The following is a 22,094-nucleotide window of genomic DNA, read 5'->3' on the forward strand; positions in this document are numbered from 1 at the left end:
ATCTCCAGAAATTTGCACGTTTCAGAGATGGATAAAGAGAAAACTTTGCTTATATCACCCACTTTACAGCAGGGGAGAGTACCTGATGGTACAGATGAACCCCAAAATGTGGATGGAAAAGGAACAATTACCGTATATACTTGAGTATAAGCCAAGTTTTTTAGCACATTTTTTTGTGCTGAAAGTGCCCCCCTCGGCTTATACTCAAGTCAAGCACTTTTCTGCAGCAAAGAATGATATTTTCCTAACCAACTTTGGGGCCCCCTATCTCGGGGCCCCTTGGTGCTAGGAACCCCAAATTTGGTGTGCAAACCCAGTGGAACTAGCTCTACAACATATCCAGTTGGGGTTCCTAGCACTAAGTGGCCCCAAGATACGGGGCCCCAAATTCGGTTCTGAAAATGTCAAGCACTTCTGCAGCAGAGAATGACATTTTCCGAACTGACTTTGGGGCCCCGTATCTCGGGGCCACTTGGTGCTAGCTTTGGATATGTTGTAGTACTAGTTCCACTGGGTTTGCACACCAAATTTGGGGTTCCTAGCACCAAGTGGCCCCGAGATACGGCCCCAAAGTTGGTTCAGAAAATGTCATTCTCTGCTGCAGAAAAGTGCTTGACATTTTCCGAACCAACTTTGGTGCCCCGTATCTCGGGGCCACCTGGTGCTAGAAACCCCAACTTTGGATATGTTGTAGTGCTAGTTCCACTGGGTTCGTACACCAAATATGGGGTTCCCAGCACCAAGTGGCCTGAGATACAGGGCCCCAAATTCGGTCAACTGTGTCCATCTGCAGCAATGTCATTTCGGGACCCCTTGGGTCCAGAGACCCGAAATTTTGGCTGCAGCTAGGGGGCATCTAGGAACCCTTAACTACTGAGTTTGAAGTTTGGGGGACCTATGGCTGCAAATGGGCACAGTGAGGCTGCAAATGGGCATTGTTGACCCTCTTTTGCACTTACAGTAGCAGCGCATTTCTCACCCTAGGCTTATACCCGAGTCAATAAGTTTTCCCAGTTTTTTGTGGTAAAATTATGTGCCTCGGCTTATATTCAGGTCGGCTTATACTTGCGTATATATGTTACTCATCAGGGACATTTAGAGGGAACAACGAACAACGGATCTCAAGAGAAAGCCTTGGGTAATAAATCTGGCATACCCCCAAGTTCACCGAATATCCGAGAAACAGAGCACGTAATTACACTTTCAGATATACTGAAGGCCATTACTACATGCAATAGCTCTGTAAATATCCTCTCCCATAAGCTGGAAGAAATGAGGGAAGATCTAACATCAATTAGACAAGACATGCAAATTTTTAAAGAGAGAGCCGCTGAGGAGAGAATAAGCACAGTTGAAGACTCTTTAAATACAGTTATGAATTCTAATAATAAAGGTTGTGCAACAATTATCTACACACGACTCTCAATTGGAAGATATGGAGAGCTGTCTTCGCCAGAATAATAGGCCTTCCTGAACGGGTGGAAGGAAACACTCCAACGGAATTTATAGAGAAATGGATTATATCTACGATGGGCTCAGAACACTTTTCCCCTGATTTTCAGTGGAAAGAGCCCACAGAGTCCCTACCAGATTATCATCTGCGGGGGAGGGGTACCTAGAACTTTGATTCTGAGAATGATGAATTATAAAGATAGAGACACTATCCCGCAGAGAGCTAGACAACTTGCAGATATACGGATGAACGGATCAAAAATAAGATTTTTTCCTGATTTCTCAGCAGCAGTGCAGCGCCAAAGGGATTTATTGAAGTGAAGCAGCGACTGAGACAGATGGATTTATCTTGCTCTATACTTTTTCCAGCTAAACTTAAAGTTACAGCTCAGGGTGTTGCACATTTCTTTACATCCCCGGAATTAGCGTCTCAATGGCTGGACAACTATGAACAGTCAAATTAACTCCCCAAAAGAGAAGGAAAGTCTCCCCTTTTTCTTTTTTTCTTTGGGGAGGATGATTGGACAATTTTGGAGGGGAAGAAGGGCTGAGAGAGCACTATTTTTTCTTTTTTAGCTCATTCGATCAAATAGCCCATATGTTTGTGCTTTGTTGTGTCCTTGTATGTATATGTTTGTTGTATGTGTTTTTGTTTTGTTGTGTTCATTTCTGTGTATGCTTGTTTTGTATGTTAGTTTATGTGTACCTCTCGGAATTTCTCCCTTACCTCAGTGTTCTCTGCGGAGTTCTCCCTTACCTCAGTGTTCTCTGCGAAGTTCTCCCTTACATCAGTGTTCTCTGAGGAGTTCTACCTTACCTCAGTGTTCCCTGCAGAGTGCTCCCTTACCTCAGTGTTCTCTGCAGAGTTCTTCCTTACCTCAGTGTTCTCTGCGGAGTTCTCCCTTACATCAGTGTTCTCTGAGGAGTTCTCCCTTACATCAGTGTTCTCTGAGGAGTTCTCCCTTACATCAGTGTTCTCTGAGGAGTTCTCCCTTACATCAGGGTAACATGCGGAGTTCTCCCTTACATCAGTGTTACCTGCGGAGTTCTCCCTTACCTCAGTGTTCCCTGCAGAGTGCTCCCTTACCTCAGTGTTCTCTGCGGAGTTCTCCCTTACCTCAGTGTTCTCTGCGGAGTTCTCCCTTACCTCAGTGTTCTCTGCGGAGTTCTCCCTTACCTCAGTGTTCTCTGCGGAGTTCTCCCTTACCTCAGTGTTCTCTGAGGAGTTCTCCCTTACCTCAGTGTTCTCTGCGGAAGTTCTCTCTTACCTCACTGTTCTCTACGGAGTTCTCCCTTACCTCGGTGTTCTCTGCGGAGTTCTCCCTTACCTCAGTGTTCTCTGCAAAGTTCTCCCTTACCTCAGTGTTCCCTGCAGAGTGCCCTCTTACCTCAGTGTTCTCTGCGGAGTTGTCCCTTACCTCAGTGTTCTCTGAGGAGTTCTCCCTTACATCAGTGTTCTCTGAGGAGTTCTCCCTTACATCAGTGTTCTCTGAGGAGTTCTCCCTTACATCAGTGTTACCTGCAGAGTTCTTCCTTACCTCACTGTTGAGATGCACAGAGAGCGAGGCAGAATCTTAAATTTAAATTCTTGCTCTGTGCGCTCCCTGTGGCTTGCCTCTCGTCGAAAAATGCATCCGACGAACTGTGCATGCCCAGTCGATACGTCACGTCAGCTGATCGGGATATCAGCTGGAGTGACGTGTCGTACTGCGCATGCGCAGTGCGTAGGATGCATTTTTCGATGGGAAGCATTATTCGACAGAACACCAAGTTCTTACTCAGCATGTCAGCTAATACACAGCTGACTCATTGATGATTTACACATGGCCAGCAGCAGCGTTTGTTCCTTGTCAGTGTTTTTACTCTGGACATGTTTGCGCTGCAGTCTCTGGATCTCCCAACGTTGTTCCCAGCCCTATGTGCTGGTTCTCCTCCACTGACTTCATCCCTTCACCCATTCACCCTCCTTCTATAGCTGGCAGGCCAGCTGATCGTGCTGTCTGGTGGATGTCTCACTCGAAGCCTGTAGCAGCAGTGTCTGTCATCTCACAGCGTGCTTCATCAGATGTGATAGTGCAGCAGTTGCCGGAGATAGCTGACAACTAGCGGGGGCATCAGCAATACCCTAGTGGCTTAAGTCACCTACTCAGCGATCTCTTTCCAGTTTTTTGGTAATCCTGTTTTCTTGGTCCTGGATCATCCCTGACAGCCCTGAACACTGTACTGCAGGTACTTAAAGCGGATTTTCACCCATCTTTTAAACAGCATCTCGGTGGCTTCTAAAGGCAACACCGAGTGCCATATGGAGCTTTTATTTCTTTTTTTTCCCTACCTTACGTAATCTGTCTTTCCCTTTGTTCTGTCCCTGCAGCTGTGGGCGTGGACTTTGCGGGTATTAGCGTCATATCCTTTTCTTCGGCGCACTGTCTCCTGGGTCGGCGCACTGTCTCCTGGGATCTCATTGTCATTCATCCCAGGAGACATTGCGGAGAGCCGGCGTGAAATCTCGTGAGAGTTACCTGAGACTGACCTGAGCTCTTGACGGCGCTCCGATTTGTGTTTACTGCGCATGCGCGAGATCGGGGCTAGAACGGGCGGTGCATGCTGGTCGATCAGCAGCACCGTATCACGGAAGAGGATGCCTGTGGGCTTCACATGCCCACAGGCAAGATGAAACCCGACCACAGGAACGTTTATAAGTTATTTTTACAACAGAAAACTGAGAGCAGTACGCTGTAGAAAAGGAACAAGTAAGTTCAAGATTTACATACATTAAACATTGTCAGTCTTAAAAAAAAAATAAAAATGTGGAGACAGTGAAACACCGCTTTAAGTAACTTTAAAACAGGTATTTAAGTGACATTAAATAACAGGTGTAACAAGGGGTTAAATTCTGTGTTACATTTATTCATAGGTTCATTCATGTATTTACCCTTTCAGATATGTTGTCACTAAATGCAAGGATTAAAACACACAACACACAAAGAATAAAAAGTTTTACTTTTTATTCTTTGTGTGTTGTAATACATCTTTAATTAAAGATGTATTACAGATGATACGATACAGGTTAAATACAGCGTATTCAATCCAGGGAAGTCACAATCGCATTCGAAATGAGATACCTGGAGACGATAGTCAACTTGATTCAGACTTCAGTCCTGAATCAAACCTCAAACTTGGGAGTGCCTCCCAGTCATAGTTATATGGTAGGGAAAACAATAGCTACAACTGATGAAAAGAAAAGGCCAAAGGTTCTCAACCTCCCATAACATAATGAAGCAGATGTCTCATGCATTAAACATGTTGTATATAGATAGAAGTGATTACTTATAAAACTATTACTAAGTTTCTTGTAATTCAATAACTAAAGTTATATATGAATATAGATCCATACTACATTCCACCCCTTGATTTACAAGATTCTTAGTTTAGTTTGTAATACTCAAGATTACTTATAGATATATCAAGATGTTCTACTCAAGGTAGTCTTTTCGCTTGTACTCTAATATAAACATTTCTGGCTTCATTAATTTCATCCTTTACATTTCCAGTATTATGAGTATGTATGCAAAACACTCCTCATTATTAAATATGGTCCATCTCCCATATATCCCACCCCTTGGGTATTTTCCACATGAAAATTAATGTATAATGCCGCGTACACACGGTCGGACTTTTCGTCTACAAAAGTCCGACAGCCTGTCCGACATACTTCCGACGTACCTTCGGCGGACTTGCGGCAGACTTTCTTACGAACGGACTTGCCTACACACGACCACACAAAAGTCCGACGGATTCGTACGTGATGACGTACACCGGACTAAAATAAGGAAGTTCATAGCCAGTAGCCAATAGCTGCCCTAGCATGGGTTTTTGTCCATCGGACTAGCACACAGACGAGCGGATTTCGGGGTCCGTCGTACTTACGACGTAAAGATTTGAAGCATGTTTCAAATCTAAAGTCCGTCGGATTTGAGGCTAAAAAAGTCCGTTGAAAGTCCGGAGAAGCCCACACACGATCGGATTACCAGCCAGCTTTAGTCCGTCAGCGTCCGTTGGACTTTTGTAGACGAAAAGTCCGACCGTGTGTACGCGGCATTACAGTTTTACATCCTTCCACCCCTCGTCTTATCTATCTAAAGTTTTATCTCTTGACCCATTTTCTTTGTCTGATTTACCTGTCCAGGAAATCTCATTCTGCTATGTTAGGGCTGAAAAATATAAAAAATATCCAAACTTCCGAAAATATAAAAACAACTATATGTTGGACTAACAGAATAACACCAAACCTCCTTTTGAAAGTACAGGCATGAACATCAAACTTTCCTTTTCAAGAGTTTAAACGCATAGATACTTGTCAAAGTCCTCCATATCTGGTGATGGACAGCAGAGTCTTAGACATCCGGTTACCAGATCGCAGCTGCAGCATAGCACTTGCAACACTGTAGAACTGAAAGAACTGTAGAATACAAAGTCCATATCCTTCGGACTATTGCAGCTCACAAGTCATAGACGTGCAGGCACATAACCACATAGTAGCTGGAACTTTTACAGACAGTTCAGGCACATGACCATCAGAGCAGGTAAAACAGTTCAAGTACTTCACCATCAGATTCAGGTACTTAACCATGATAGCGGATGGAACAGTTCAGGTCTTCGACCCTCAGAACAGGTGGAACTTGCACCAACAGTTCAGCTGCAGATCATTGGTAAAGACTTTATAGACTGTTGCTGCTGTCAAAAGTGTTTGTCTCCTTTCTCCAATATGCTTCTAGTTGACGTCATGGCAGGTGTGTTACCAAATATGTCAGTCCAACATTCCGTAATTAACAACAATGCCCATATAGCCCATTATAGATTTATGAACAGGCAAATCGATGATCATTAGTGACCTCGCTTAACACTGAAAAACTCAGCTTTCTACATTAAAGATGAAATATTATTACAGGTATATTACTCATCCCCCACCTGAACTATACACTACTGTCTCAAACTATAGGCCCAACTTTAAACTACTTCATGTGTGTTTCCTCTATGCACTTTTATCTCCTTCCACACTCTAAAGACATTCTGGCAGCCTAACCGGCTCTTGTCTACACTGTTCCCAATATGTGCAAATAATATGCCCATGCATATGTGTCACTGTACTCTACATGCCAGTCCCACCCCAGGCAGTCAAGGAGAATTGAGGAAAACAAAACCTGAGAACCTATTTTATAACTCGTTTTCTTTACCAAGAAAATTTTATGAAAACTCAATCAGGTGTATAGAACAGGGTGGTCAAAGAATCACTGAGTGTCAGATATAACTGACTGTATATATACCACTAGAACACCTAATTTTGAAAGACTTATAAGTAGACATAAAAGTACTTTTTTTTCCCTTGATAAACAAAATGATTACTTTAAATTTAAACTGTCAATCATGTAGGAAAATGTACTTTATATGTAAAACCCCAGGCACACTCCCACAGTGGTAATGCCTTACAATTCCACCAAAATAATTGTGGCAGAATATACAAAAGTAGATGCTGCCATAATTTAGCTTACATATACACAGAAAGGAACAATATGTAAATATTTGGGTATTCTTTACACCCTTCAAACCATTACAAGTATTATATAATTCCAGGTATCAAAACAATCTTGCTGTCAATATTCAAACATTATTTGTTCTATATCATTTTATATTCAACTAAATCAGAAAAAACCCTTATGCCGCGTACACACGGTCGGACTTTTCGTCTACAAAAGTCCAACGGACGCTGACGGACTAAAGCTGGCTGGTAATCCGATCGTGTGTGGGCTTCTCCGGACTTTCAACGGACTTTTTTAGCCTCAAATCCGACGGACTTTAGATTTGAAACATGCTTCAAATCTTTACGTCGTAAGTACGACGGACCCCGAAATCCGCTCGTCTGTGTGCTAGTCCGACGGACAAAAACCCATGCTAGGGCAGCTATTGGCTACTGGCTATGAACTTCCTTATTTTAGTCCGGTGTACGTCATCACGTACGAATCCGTCGGACTTTTGTGTGGTCGTGTGTAGGCAAGTCCGTTCGTAAGAAAGTCTGCCGCAAGTCCGCCGAAGGTACGTCGGAAGTATGTCGGACAGGCTGTCGGACTTTTGTAGACGAAAAGTCCGACCGTGTGTACGCGGCATTAGAAATCTATCATGCAGCATCGAGATTATTAGCTGCTCTGGTTTACAATCAGTTCCAATGAAAACTTTCAGTACATTTGCATATTGCATAAAAATAACAACAAAAACAACATAAATTATTCAGTTTGACTGTAATCTTCATCTTTAGTTCTTGGACATCAAACCATATCAGACTGTTGGATTGATGCTGTTTAATATTGTCTAGGAACTAAACAAAAAAAAGTGTTAACATCAATCAGACACTTTCTTTCTTTGTTTCAAATAATCCTAGATTTGCATAATAAAAACTAACAATTTCAATTAGGATGTCTTTTTTCAACATAATTAGACATTTCTTAGATGTTCAGCCATTCCTGCTAACTAATGATCTTTTCAGTTAAAACATACAAAAGACTCACTTTTCTCAAAATTTTTGCCTTAGTTTCATTACTTAACTATTCTAATGTTAAACATACTCACTTAAACATCAGTAGCCAAATGCATTTTTCCAAATCATTCATACAAGGAACTTTTCCTCAACAATAGCTAGCTAAACAACCAACAGAAGAGCTCAACATTTAAATTCAACACATATATTACTGCAGTAATCACAATCTAAGCATCAACACAGGTCATATTTTCCCTTTTCCTACCTGTTTTCTGCTCATCGTTTTCAAACCTCAAAGAACAACTATATGAGCACCAGCAAAAGGGCCACTCATCCATCTAACGCGGTCATCAGCTCATCTGTTCTATATCTCAAAAAATCTAAAGCTTGCCGAGGGTCCGCTAAGCACACAATGAGTGGAAACATTTGACCAATTACCCCCTTTGCTATATTTATCCAATTTAAATCAAACATATCTGCCACTAACTGCCACCAAAGCAAAGCTAGCAACAAACCTCCCATTACAGTGCACACTAATAATACAGTTTCCCAATTGTCAAAAAACATTACAATTCACAACAGTATTACTAGGATTAAATATCCTGCTCACAGCGCCATTATGTAACAAGGGGTTAAATTCTGTGTTACATTAATTCATAGGTTCATTCATATATTTACCCTTTCAGATATGTGGTCAGTAAATGCAAGGATTAAAACACACAACACACAAAGAATGTAATAAAAAGTTTTGCTTAGCTTTGATTAAAGATGTATTACAGATGATACGATACAGGATAAATACAGCATATTCAATCCAGGGGAGTCACAATCGCATTAGAAATGAGAATGAAGATGGCCAAAAAGTTAGAGGGGTTTTTAAACTAGGCGATGGGGGGGAGGGTCCAGAGGCAGAGATAGCCAGTGCGGAAGATATTCCAGAGGGTAGTACTGGGGGCATTAGTGGCAGGTTAACCAAAGCACAAAAACACAAGGTGAGTATAGTAGCAAGTCCTAGTTGCAATCTCGAAACACCCAATACGAGGACAATATGCGACCGGTCTAAACTATGTGGCATGTTCACCAATGCCAGGAGCATGGCGGACAAGATGGGTGAACTAGAGATACTGTTGTACGAGGAGGATTTGGATTTTGTGGGAATTTCAGAGACCTGGTTCAACAGCTCTCATGATTGGCTGGCAAACATTCAAGGGTATACCCTTTACCGCAAGGATAGGGAGGGTAAAAAAGTGGGAGGGGTATGCCTATATATCAAGAATAATGTACAAGTGAATGTGAGAGATGACATCACTAAGGGAGCTAGGGAGGAGGTGGAATCCTTATGGGTAGAGCTCCAAAGGAATGAAGCTAAGGGGAAAATAATACTGGGAGTATGCTATAGGCCCCCTAACCTGAGGGAGGAAGTGGAGACAGATCTCCTATCACAAATTGGAATAGCAGCAAGGATGGGAAGTGTTATCATAATGGGGGATTTTAATTATCCAGACATAGACTGGGTAGAGGGAACCGCGCATTCATTTAAGGCTCGCCAATTCCTTAATGTCTTGCAGGACAATTTTATGGGTCAGATGGTAGACGCACCAACTAGAAATAAAACATTACTGGATCTACTGATTACCAACAACACAGACCTGATCACGGATGTGGAAATACGGGGCAATTTAGGTAACAGCGATCACAGGTCAATTAGTTTCAGTAAAAATCACACAAATAGGAAACATAAAGGGAATACAAAGACACTGAATTTCAAAAGAGCCAACTTCCCTAAACTACAAACCTTGCTAAAAGGCATAAACTGGGATAAAATATTAGGAACAAAGAATACGGAGGAGAGATGGGTTTGCTTTAAGAGCATATTAAATAAGGGCATTAGCCAATGTATCCCATTGGGTAATAAATTTAAAAGAGCGAACAAAAGTCCTGGATGGCTTAACTCCAATGTAAAAATGCATATAAAAGCAAAGCAGAAGGCCTTCAAAAAATACAAGGTTGAGGGATCATCCTCAGCATTCAGACTTTATAAAGAATGCAACAGGAAATGTAAGGGTGCAATTAGGACGGCTAAGATAGAACATGAAAGACACATAGTGGAGGAGAGCAAAAAAAATCCCAAGAAATTCTTTAAGTATGTGAACAGTAAAAAAAGGGAGGACAGACCATATTGGCCCCATAAAGAATGAGGAAGGACATCTGGTTACAAAGGATGGGGAGATGGCAAAGGTATTGAATTTATTCTTCTCCTCAGTCTTCACGTGTGAATCAGGGGGCTTCAGTAACCAAAACTGCAGTGTTTATCCTCATGACACAACACAGGAAGCACCACCATGGTTAACAGAGGACGGAATTAAAATTAGACTTGAGAAACTTAACATTAATAAATCACCGGGACCAGATGGCTTGCATCCAAGGATACTTAGGGAACTCAGTCAAGTGATTGCCAGACCGTTGTTCCTAATTTTTACAGATAGTCTACTGACTGGAATGGTACCAGCTGATTGGAGAAAAGCCAATGTAGCACTAATATTTAAAAAGGGCCCAAAATACATCCCTGGGAATTACAGACCAGTTAGCCTAACATCAATAGTATGTAAACTCTTGGAGGGGATGATAAGGGACTATATACAAGATTTTAGTAATAAGAACGGTATCATTAGCAGTAATCAGCATGGATTCATGAAGAATCGTTCTTGCCAAACCAATCTATTAACCTTCTATGAGGAGGTGAGTTGCCATCTAGATAAAGGAAGGCCCGTAGACGTGGTGTATCTGGATTTTGCAAAAACATTTGACACAGTTCCCCATAAACGTTTACTGTACAAGATAAGGTCCATTGGCATGGACCATAGGGTGAGTACATGGATTGAAAACTGGCTACAAGGGCGAGTTCAGAGGGTGGTGATAAATGGGGAGTACTCGGAATGGTCAGGGGTGGGTAGTGGGGTTCCCCAGGGTTCTGTGCTGGGACCAATCCTATTTAATTTGTTCATAAACGATCTAGAGGATGGGATAAACAGTTCAATCTCTGTATTTGCAGACGATACTAAGCTAAGCAGGGCAATAACTTCTCCGCAGGACGTGGAAACCTTGCAAAAAGACCTGAACAAATTAATGGGGTGGGCGACTACATGGCAAATGAGGTTCAATGTAGAAAAATGTAAAATAATGCATTTGGGTGGCAAAAATATGAATGCAATCTAAACACTGGGGGGAGAACCTCTGGGGGAATCTAGGATGGAAAAGGACCTGGGGGTCCTAGTAGATGATCGGCTCAGCAATGGCATGCAATGCCAAGCTGCTGCTAACAAAGCAAACAGAATATTGGCATGCATTAAAAGGGGGATCAACTCCAGAGATAAAACGATAATTCTCCCGCTCTACAAGACTCTGGTCCGGCCGCACCTAGAGTATGCGGTCCAGTTCTGGGCACCAGTCCTCAGGAAGGATGTACTGGAAATGGAGCGAGTACAAAGAAGGGCAACAAAGCTAATAAAGGGTCTGGAGGATCTTAGTTATGAGGAAAGGTTGCAAGCACTGAACTTATTCTCTCTGGAGAAGAGACGCTTGAGAGGGGATATGATTTCAATTTACAAATACCGGACTGGTGACCCCACAATAGGGTTAAAACTTTTTCGCAGAAGAGAGTTTAACAAGACTCGTGGCCACTCATTAAAATTAGAAGAAAAGAGATTTAACCTTAAACTACGTAGAGGGTTCTTTACTGTAAGAGCGGCAAGGATGTGGAATTCCCTTCCACAGGCGGTGGTCTCAGCAGGGAGCATTGATAGCTTCAAGAAACTATTTGATAAGCACCTGAATGACCGCAACATACAGGGATATACAATGTAATACTGACACATAATCACACACATAGGTTGGACTTGATGGACTTGTGTCTTTTTTCAACCTCACCTACTATGTAACTATGTAACTATATGAGATACCTGGAGACGATAGCCAACATGATTCAGACTTCAGTCCTGAATCAAACCTCAAACTTGGCTCCCAGTCATATTTATATGGTAGGGAAAACAATAGCTACAATTGATGAAAAGAAAAGGTCAAAGGTTCCCAACTTCCCATAGCATAATGAAGCAGATGTCTTATGCATTAAACATGTTGTATATAGATAGAAGTGATTACTTATAAAACTATTACTAAGTTTCTTGTAATTCAATAACTAAAGTTATATATGAATATAGACCCATACTACAACAGAAAAGGGGAAAAATACCCGTTGTTTCTACCATTATCTTTATTTGATATATAAAGAAAAAAAAAATAGGGGAAAAAACACATTTAGCCATCTGCTTTATTTTTGCTTATGTTGCACTGGCTGATTGATATAGCTGCTGCCTCCTTTATTGTCTACACTATTCGCTATACTAGCTAATTATTCTATGCATGATTGGATACATCAGATGATCGCAATATGAACTGTCTGATAACTTTATGCGCTGCTTAATATACTTTCGCTGCTGTGTAAAACCTTGGTTGGGTGCCATCTTGCTTTAGTTTCCATTCCCATAATTAAAATAATAAGGGACAATTAAAGTGATAAGTGATCATTAAAGTGTTCCACCTGGTCTACGCCTTGACCTGTTTCTGGACTGCACTTAGCTTTTTAAAACTTGTTTATAACCATAATACTTAAAATGCAAACTGAGTACCGAATACAGGATCACTGCCAATAGGGATACAAAGATTGTGAGAATGACAAGAAGAACTAAGAAGGATGTAGGAAATGTTGATCATATTGGGCACCAGTCTGCAGCCGAAAATACTGTTCAGAATAGTTTAGAAAAGAAGACACAGAGTATTGTGAAGGATAATACTCAAGATATTTCTACTCGTCTCCAGAAATTTGCACGTTTCAGAGATGGATAAAGAGAAAACTTTGCCTATATCACCCACTTTACAGCAAGGAGCAGCTACAGGGGGAGTACCTGATGGTACAGATGAACCCCAAAATGTGTATGGAAAAGGAACAATTACTCATCAGGGACATTTTGAGGGAACAGCGAACAACGGATCTCAAGAGAAAGCCTTGGGTAATAAATCTGGCATACCCCCAAGTTCACCGAATATCCTAGAATCCACCTAATTACGCTTTCAGATATACTGAAGGCCATTACTACATGCAATAGCTATGTAAATATCCTCTCCCATAATCTGGAAGGAATGAGGGAAGATCTAACATCAATTAGACAAGACATGCAGGTTTTTAAAGAGAGAATGACAGCCGCTGAGGAGAGAATAAGCACAGTTGAAGACTCTTTAACCACTAAGCCACCACCCACCGTCATATGACGGCGGGACGAGGCTTCTGTTGTTCTGGGCGGACGTCATATGACGTGATCGCCCTCCCGAGCCACTAGGGGGCGCGCGCGCGTCGCTCGGGACCCGGTGCGCGTGCCGGGCGGCCGCGATGTCTGCCGGGCACCCGCGATTGCCGGGTAACAGAGCAGGACCGTGGATCTGTGCATGTAAACACAGATCCACGTCCTGTCAGAGAGGAGAGGAGACCGATGGCGTGTCCCTTGTACATAGGGACACCGATCGGTCACCTCCCCCAGTCAGTCCCCTCCCCCCACAGTTAGAATCACCTCCTTAGGTCATACATTAACCCCTCGAGCGCCCCCTAGTGTTAACCCCTTCCCTGCCAGTCACATTTACACAGTAATCAATGCAATTTTATAGCATTGATCGCTGTATAAATGTGAATGGTCCCAAAAATGTGTCAAAAGTGTCCGATATGTCCGCCGCAATATCGCAGTCACAATAAAAATCGCAGATCGCCGCCATTACTAGTAAAAAAAAATAAATAAATAAAAATGCTATAAATCTATCCCCTATTTTGTAGACGCTATAACTTTTGCGCAAACCAATCAATATACGCTTATCGCGATTTTTTTTTACCAAAAATATGTAGAAGAATACATATCAGCCTAAACTGAGGAAAAAATTTGTTAAAAAAAAAAATTGGATATTTATTATAGCAAAAAGTAAAAAATATTGTGTTTTTTCAAAATTGTCGTTCTTCTTTTGTTTATAGCGCAAAAAATAAAACCGCAGAGGTGATCAAATACCACCAAAAGAAAGCTCTATTTGTGGGGAAAAAATGATAAAAAATTTCATTAGGGTGCAGTGTAACATGACCGTGCAATTGTCATTCAAAGTGCGACAGCGCTGAAAACTGAAAAATGGCTTGGGCAGGAAGGGGGTGAAAGTGCCCTGTATTGAGGTGGTTAAATACAGTTATGAATTCTAATTAAAAAGGTTATGCAACAATTATCTACACACGACTCTCAATTGGAAGGTATGGACAGCCGTCTTTACTGGAATAATATTAGAATAATAGGCCTTCCTGAACGGGTGGAAGGAAACACGCCAACAGAATTTATAGAGAAATGGATTATATCTACGATGGGCTCAGAACACTTTTCCCTATTTTTTCAGTGGAAAGAGCCCACAGAGTCCCTACCAGATTATCACCTGCTGGTGCTGGTTGTGGGGGGGGGGGTAGCTACAACTTTGATTCTGAGAATGATGAATTATAAAGATAGAGACACTATCCTGCAGAGAGCTAGATAACTTGCAGATATACGGAAGAACGGATCAAAAATAAGCTTTTTTCCTGATTTCTCAGCAACAGTGCAGCGCCAAAGGGATTTATTGAAGTGAAGCAGCGACTGAGACAGATGGACTTATCTTATTCTATACCTTTTCCAGCTAAACTTAAAGTTACAGCTCAGGGTGTTGCACATTTCTTTACATCTCCAGAATTAGCGACTCAATGGCTGGACAACTATAAACGGTCAAATTAACTCCCCAAAAGAGAAGGAAAGTCTCCCCTTTTTCTTTTTTTGGGAGGATGATTGGACATTTTTGGAGGGGAAGAAGTGCTGAGAGAGCACTATTTTTTCTTTCTCTCTCGATCAGATAGCTCATATGTTTGTGCTTTGTTGTGTCCTAGTATGTATATGTTTGTTGTATGTGTTTTTGTTTTGTTGTGTTCATTTCTGTGTATGCTTGTTTTGTATGTTAGTTTATGTGTACCTCTCGGAATTTATATTTTTGTTTTGCCCTTCCTTCCCCCCACTGTTCTCGCCTCCCCCCTTCCTTCACTGGAGATAGAGAGGGATTCGGGGACGGGAGTTGCGGACTGGAGGGGGAGGGAAGTAGGGTGACATGGGTTGGAGTGAAAAACTTTGTAATTTCTGCACATGGCCTGAGTACTTTAGTTGGTTAATTTGTGGTTTATTTGACATGACTCCCTCAAATGGAGTGTTAATTTCATGGAATGTAAGGGGTCTTGGTAGCCCCTCTAAGTGGCAAGCAGTGTTTACATCATTAGGGAGGTACTCACCATGTATAATATGTCTGCGGGAAACCCACTTAAACCCTGAGACGATACACTATTTAAAACAAAATCAGTTTAATACTTAGTATCATTCTACATACACATCTTATTCAAGAGGAGTGTCTATACTTATATCAAATGGATTGGATTTTACATGTAGACAAATTAAGAGAGATAGTAAAGGCCAATTTATTTTTTTGTATTGTACATTATTGGGTCGTTCATATGTGATAGGAAATATATATATATTCCTCTGCCATATTCAATGGAAGTATTTAAAGAATATATTCAGTTTATATCCGATAAAATAGATAGTGTATGCCTGTTGGTTGGTGATTTTAATAATCATATGAACTCTGCATTAGATAAATATAATATAACTGATAAGCAAACTTTATTGGGGCCTACGGCCTTTAGTAGATACATAACAGAACTGAGATTGATAGATCACTGGAGACAGCTGTAAAGGTTAAATCTGCTTAGACATGGACAATCAGTCGAATTCTTTTGGATCTCTGGAAGCATCCAATGTACACAAGCGAGTCGTTCAATGAATGCTTGCTTTTAATGGTAAGAATCGCATATTTATACAAATTATGGACAAAGAATATTGCACAACCCAAAGAGAAAGGAGGGAGGGAGGGACGGAGTACAGAATTCATCACATGACACATAATTCGTATACAAACATAGCATCACAGACATAGTCTAAACTAGTATTTTAGCTGACAGGGGATATTATCTAAAAACATAATTTAACTATGTAATGCTGATGCTGACTTTGTCTGAAGACATCATTTCAAAACCAGTTTTTACCAGACCTTATCCTGTGGTCATCGTGACAAACAAGACCCTAAAATAAGGATATTCCTCTGTCAGCTATTTTAACCACTTGCCACCTGCCATATAGCAGAATGACAGCGGTAAAGTGGTTTCAATATCCTGACCGGGCGTCATATGACGTCCAGCAGGATAACAGCCACCTCGCGCCCGTGGGGGTGCACATCGCGGCGATCGGTGGTGTGGTGTGTCAGTCTGACACGCCGCAACACCGATATAGGTAAAGAGTCTCTGACGGAGACTCTTTACCACGTGATCAGCTGTGTCCAATCACGGCTAAATGCAGTGTAAATAGGAAGAGCCATTGATCGGCTTTTCCTCACTCGCGTCTGTCAGACACGAGTAGAGGAGAGCCAATCGGCTGCTTCTCTCACAGGGGGGTCTGTGCTGATTAATTATCAGTGCAGCCCCCCCCCCGAGGATGCCCACACTGGACCACCAGGGACGCCACTAGGACCACAAGAGATGTCACCACCAGGTATGCCACCCTAGACCACCAGGGATGCCAATCAGTGCCCACAATGGATGCCAATCAGTGCCCACAATGGATGCCAATCAGTGCCCACAAGGGGCATCACTGATTGGCAGGCATTATTGTTTGGCACTGATTGGCATCCATCCGTGATATCAATTACTGTACATCAATGCCACCTATCAGTGCTCATCCATGCCCATCCGTGCCACCTATCAGTGCCCATCTGTGCTGTCTATCAGTGCCCATCCATGAAGCCTTTCAGTTCCCATCAGTGCCACCTATGTGTACCCATCAGTGCTGCATATTAGTGCCACCTATCAGTGCCCATCAGTGCCCCATCAGTGTCGCATATTAGTGCCCATCAGTGCCACCTCATCAGTGCCACCTCATCGGTGCCCATCAGTGCAACCCCATCAGTGAAGGAGAAAACTTACTTATTTACAAAGGTTTGTAACAGAAACAAAAAAAACGTTTTTTTTTTTCAAAATTTTCGGTCTTTTTTTTATTTGTTTAGCAGAAAATAAAAATCCCAGAGGTGATCAAACACCACCAAAATAAAGCTCTATCTGTGGGAACAAAATGATAAAAATTTAGTTTAGGTACAGTGTTGTATGACTGCGCAATTGTCATTCAAAGTGCAACAGCGTTGAAAGCTGAAAATTGGCCTGGGCAGGAAGGTGTATAAGTGCCCTGTATTGAAGTGGTTAAAGTTTTAGTCATGTTTGTAGTAATATGACTGAACAGAGGTGACTCCATTTTGGATTCATATATCTTAAACTTGCATATTCAGACTCTAGTTAAAGTCAAATAGTTGATAACAGCTTCTATATAAAGCACACATATAGGAAAATATAGCTTGTGTAAGCAGTTTTATTCTGTACCGTCTAAATAAAGAATTGTTGCTCAATAATACTGGGCCCTTCCTGTGTCAGCAGGACTCATAATTATGGGTAATGAAAGCAGATGGCATAATTAATGATATTTAATAATATGTAATGTACACCTCTGTATTAACCCCGCCCATTTTCAATAATATGATTGGCTAATGATAACGTATATAAGTTGTATACCCGGCCTGAATTAAATCAGACAGCTTTGAACATCGACTTTGACTCATCTCTTCTTGTGTTCACAAAGAAGCTGTCTCCTCAGCACTGCAGTACTAAGAGGGTCTTGTGAGTGTGGTACTTGCCGTGATTATACCTAGCTGGTCTTGTCAGGTATATATAAATACCGTTTTATTCCACTTCAGTTTGGAGGCACTGCTTGAGATTTTTGGATTTAGGACTGAATTTAGGTAAGGCTCACCTGTGGCAAGGTTCTTCTTGCCTTAGCTCTGATAAAACCTTAGTCTTTTGAGAAAAAAAAGAGAAGTGTGAGACAGACCATTTTAAGAAGTGGCTTTTGGGAAGCCTCTGGCTTTAGGTAAGCCTTTTAAGATGTTTAAAATGTAGTGTGGCTTTTGGGAAGCCCCTGGCTTTAGGTAAGCCTGTGAGAAGTTTTAAAGCGTAATATTATGCTCCTTTTTGGTGAAGGAGAATAAGATAAAGGAGTAATAAGGCAATTACTACTGGGACCCACAGACTTTTGCTCTATCTGGCTTTTCTTGTCTATCGCATTTGCATAAAAGTAATAAGATATCTGTTGTGTGATATTGGGCTGTATGGGTTTTTCACTGTGTTATATGATGTCCCAAGAGGGGCAAATTCATTTAGAGTGAAGTAAATTTCCCTTGTTATGTTCAGGTATCGTGGAAGGGGTGAGTACTGTTATATGAATAATATGACTTCTCCCCTTTGCTAGTATTTTGGTTATAGAGCTTTGGAATTATAAGTGCTTGATTCTGTTTGAAAAATTTGTAATTTGTTATGTTCATGTTAACATGGTCTGGTAACTCTGTGGAGAAAGAAAAGAGTGGTATTTTTGAAGCGTGTGAAGAAATGTGTTAGCTGGAAGGGGGTTTGTGTAAGGTAGCGGTGCAATGAGATTAGTAAGTGAGTAGTTTAAAAGGTGTTTAATAAAAACATCCTACATTGTAGAGGGTAAAGCAAGTGAAGTTGAGAAGGTAAAGAGAGATTTATGTTATTTATTTAAGGAGGTTTGCATTTTATAAGGTTTTTTTCAATGCATTGTTCTTTTTAGACAAGCCGATTTCAAAGCTGTTTTAAAAATGACAAAGTACTTAAAGTAAACAGGAAGTTAGCAGTCAGAGTTGTTTGAGATTTAAAGGGGACGTTGAATGTTAGGACATTTTACTGGCATGGCATACCGAGCTTGAAGGATTGATTCTTTCATGATTTGCTGTAGCAGGTGCGAGAGATATTCGTGGTCATGTATTTATTGACTACGAAGTATCTTTGAGGAAACGACCTTAAAGCATTAGCCGAGACAGGAGGTTTTAAGCAGGTAATTAACACAGAGTTTTGTTTAAAATAAGGAAGGTAGAGTGTTACGGCCAGGGTTAAAATTTGAATTATCAGATAAAAGGTGTTATTAAAATAAGGATTTTTGTGTAGACTTACCCTGTCTGTTTGTTTATTGTTGTTTGCTGAAGTTATAATGAGGCGGTACAGGTGGGTCGGTAAAATTTCATCAGTGCAGATCACTGTTCGGCAATAGGCACAGGTACAGAGTGTGGTGGGGACTGGTATCTAGGTGGCATCGGGGCATGGTGCCTCTACTACACCAGACATATCTGATGTGGGGGAGGAGGACTGTGAGACCGAGGCTGCTCTCCTGACAGGGGGGGTCTGTGCTGATTGTTTATCAGCACAGCCCCCCCTCGGATCCCACCCAGGACGCCACCAGGGAAGCCGCCCAGGACCACCAGGGAAGCCGCCCAGGACCACCAGGGAAGCCACCCAGGACCACCAGGGAAGCCACCCAGGACCACCAAGATGGCCATCCACACTGGACCACCAGGTATGCCCCCTAGACCCCCAGGGAAATACTAATCTGTGCCCAGGCAGCTGCCAATCAATGCCCAGGCAGCTGCCAGTCAGTGCCCACTCACAATGCCTACCACTGCTAGTGCCACCAGGGATGCCTATCAGTGCCTCATATCAGTGCCCATCAGTGCCACGTATCGGTGCCCATCAGTGCCGCCTATCAGTGCCGCCTATCAGTGCCACCCATAAGAACCCATCTTTGCAGCCTTTCAGTGCCCATCAGTGTCGCCTATCAGTGCCCATCAGTGCCCACCAGTGCCACCCAGTGCCACCCATGAGTGCCCATCAGTGCCGCCTATCAGTGCCACCCATCAGTGCAGCCTACCAGTGCCCATCAGTGCTGCATATCAGTGCCCGTCAGTGCCCACTCATTGGTGCCCACTCATTGGTGCCACCTCATCGGTGCCGCCTTATCAGTGCCTGTCAGTGTCGCCTTATCAGTGCCCATCAGTGAAAGAGAAAACTTACTTATTTACATCATTTTTTAACAGAAACAAAAGCAAAACTTTTATTTTTTTCAAAATTTTCGTTTTTTTTTTTTTATTTGTTTAGCAAAAAATAAAAACCGCAGAGGTGATCAAATACCACCAAAAGAAAGTTCTATTTGTGGGAACAAAATGATAAAAATGTAGTTCGGGTACAGTGTTGTATGACCGCGCAATTGTCATTCAAAGTGCGACAGCACTGAAAGCTGAAAATTGGTCTGGGCAGGAAGGTGTATAAGTGCCCTGTATTGAAGTGGTTAAAGAAGGATTTGATTCAGAAAAGTTATCTATAAAAGTACATGTTTATTGTTAACCACTTGCCGACCGCCGCACGACTATATACGTCGGCAGAATGGCACGGGCAGGCAAAAGGACTTACAGGTACGTCCTTGCCTGCCCGCGGGTGGGGGGTCCGATCGGACCCCCCCCCGGTGCCTGCGGCGGTCGGCAAATCTCCCACGGCGATCGGTGGTGAGGGGGAGGCCATCCATTCGTGGCCCCCCCCCTCGCAAGCGCTCCCAGCCAATGGGATCATTTCCCTGCCTCTGTATTGTACACAGAGGCAGAGGAAATGATGTCATCTCTCCTCGGCTCGGTATTTTCCGTTCCGGGCCGAGGAGAGAAGACTGCAATGTGAGTGCACCACACACACACACACACACACACACACACACACACACACACACACACACACACACACACACACACACAGTAGAACATGCCAGGCACACAAAACACCCCGATCCCCCCCCCCGATCGCCCCCCGATCCCCCCCCAATCAACCCCCCCCCTCCCTGTCACAAACTGACACCAAGCTGTTTTTTTTTTTTTTTTTCTGATTACTGTATTGGTGTCAGTTTGTGACAGTTACAGTGTTAGGGCAGTGAGTGTTAGGCCCCCTTTAGGTCTAGGATACCCCCCTAACCCCCCCTAATAAAGTTTTAACCCCTTGATCACCCCCCGTCACCAGTGTCGCTAAGCGATCATTTTTCTGATCGCTGTATTAGTGTCGCTGGTGACGCTAGTTAGTGAGGTAAATATTTAGGTTCGCCGTCAGCGTTTTATAGCGACAGGGACCCCCATATACTACCGAATAAATGTTTTAACCCCTTGATTGCCCCCTAGTTAACCCTTTCACCACTGATCACTGTATAACCGTTACGGGTGACGCTGGTTAGTTTGTTTATTTTTTATAGTGTCAGGGCACCCGCCGTTTATTACCGAATAAAGATTTAGCCCCCTGATCGCCCGGCGGTGATATGCGTCGCCCCAGGCAGCGTCAGATTAGCGCCAGTACCGCTAACACCCACGCACGCAGCATACGCCTCCCTTAGTGGTATAGTATCTGTACGGATCAATATCTGATCCGATCAGATCTATACTAGTGTCCCCAGCAGTTTAGGGTTCCCAAAAACGCAGTGTTAGCGGGATCAGCCCAGATACCTGCTAGCACCTGCATTTTGCCCCTCCGCCCGGCTCGGCCCAGCCCACCCAAGTGCAGTATCGATCGATCACTGTCACTTACAAAACACTAAACGCATAACTGCAGCGTTCGCAGAGTCAGGCCTGATCCCTGCAATCGCTAACAGTTTTTTTGGTAGCGTTTTGGTGAACTGGCAAGCACCAGCCCCAGGCAGCATCAGGTTAGTGCCAGTAGCGCTAACACCCACGCACGCACCGTACACCTCCCTTAGTGGTATAGTATCTGAACTGATCAATATCTGATCTGATCCGATCAGATCTATACTGGCGTCCCCAGCAGTTTAGGGTTCCCAAAAACGCAGTGTTAGTGGGATCAGCCCAGATACCTGCTAGCACCTGCGTTTTGCCCCTCCGCCCGGCCCAGCCCAGCCCACCCAAGTGCAGTATCGATCGATCACTGTCACTTACAAAACACTAAACGCATAACTGCAGCGTTCGCAGAGTCAGGCCTGATCCCTGCGATCGTTAACAGTTTTTTTGGTAGCGTTTTGGTGAACTGGCAAGT

The 22,094-nt window shown here is 42.7% G+C and overlaps 1 protein-coding gene across 3 annotated transcripts in view; it reads left to right on the forward strand.

Annotated features, from left to right (window-relative positions):
- Nucleotides 1-3,551: 3,551 nt before the first annotated feature.
- ST3GAL5 (ST3 beta-galactoside alpha-2,3-sialyltransferase 5) overlaps nucleotides 3,552-22,094 on the forward strand; it is a 248,597-nt gene continuing 230,054 nt past the window's right edge. The window contains exon 1 of one of the 3 annotated variants that reach the window (XM_073610968.1): nucleotides 3,552-3,681. The gene's annotated coding sequence lies outside the window, so the exon portion shown is untranslated. Of the gene's footprint in view, nucleotides 3,682-17,739; nucleotides 17,972-22,094 lie in introns of those variants that run through there. The other 2 variants (XM_073610966.1, XM_073610967.1) reach the window with 2 other exon arrangements.

The sequence above is a fragment of the Aquarana catesbeiana genome, linkage group LG01 (assembly GCF_042186555.1).
Source record: "Aquarana catesbeiana isolate 2022-GZ linkage group LG01, ASM4218655v1, whole genome shotgun sequence".
NCBI classification, from domain to species: Eukaryota; Metazoa; Chordata; class Amphibia; order Anura; family Ranidae; genus Aquarana; species Aquarana catesbeiana.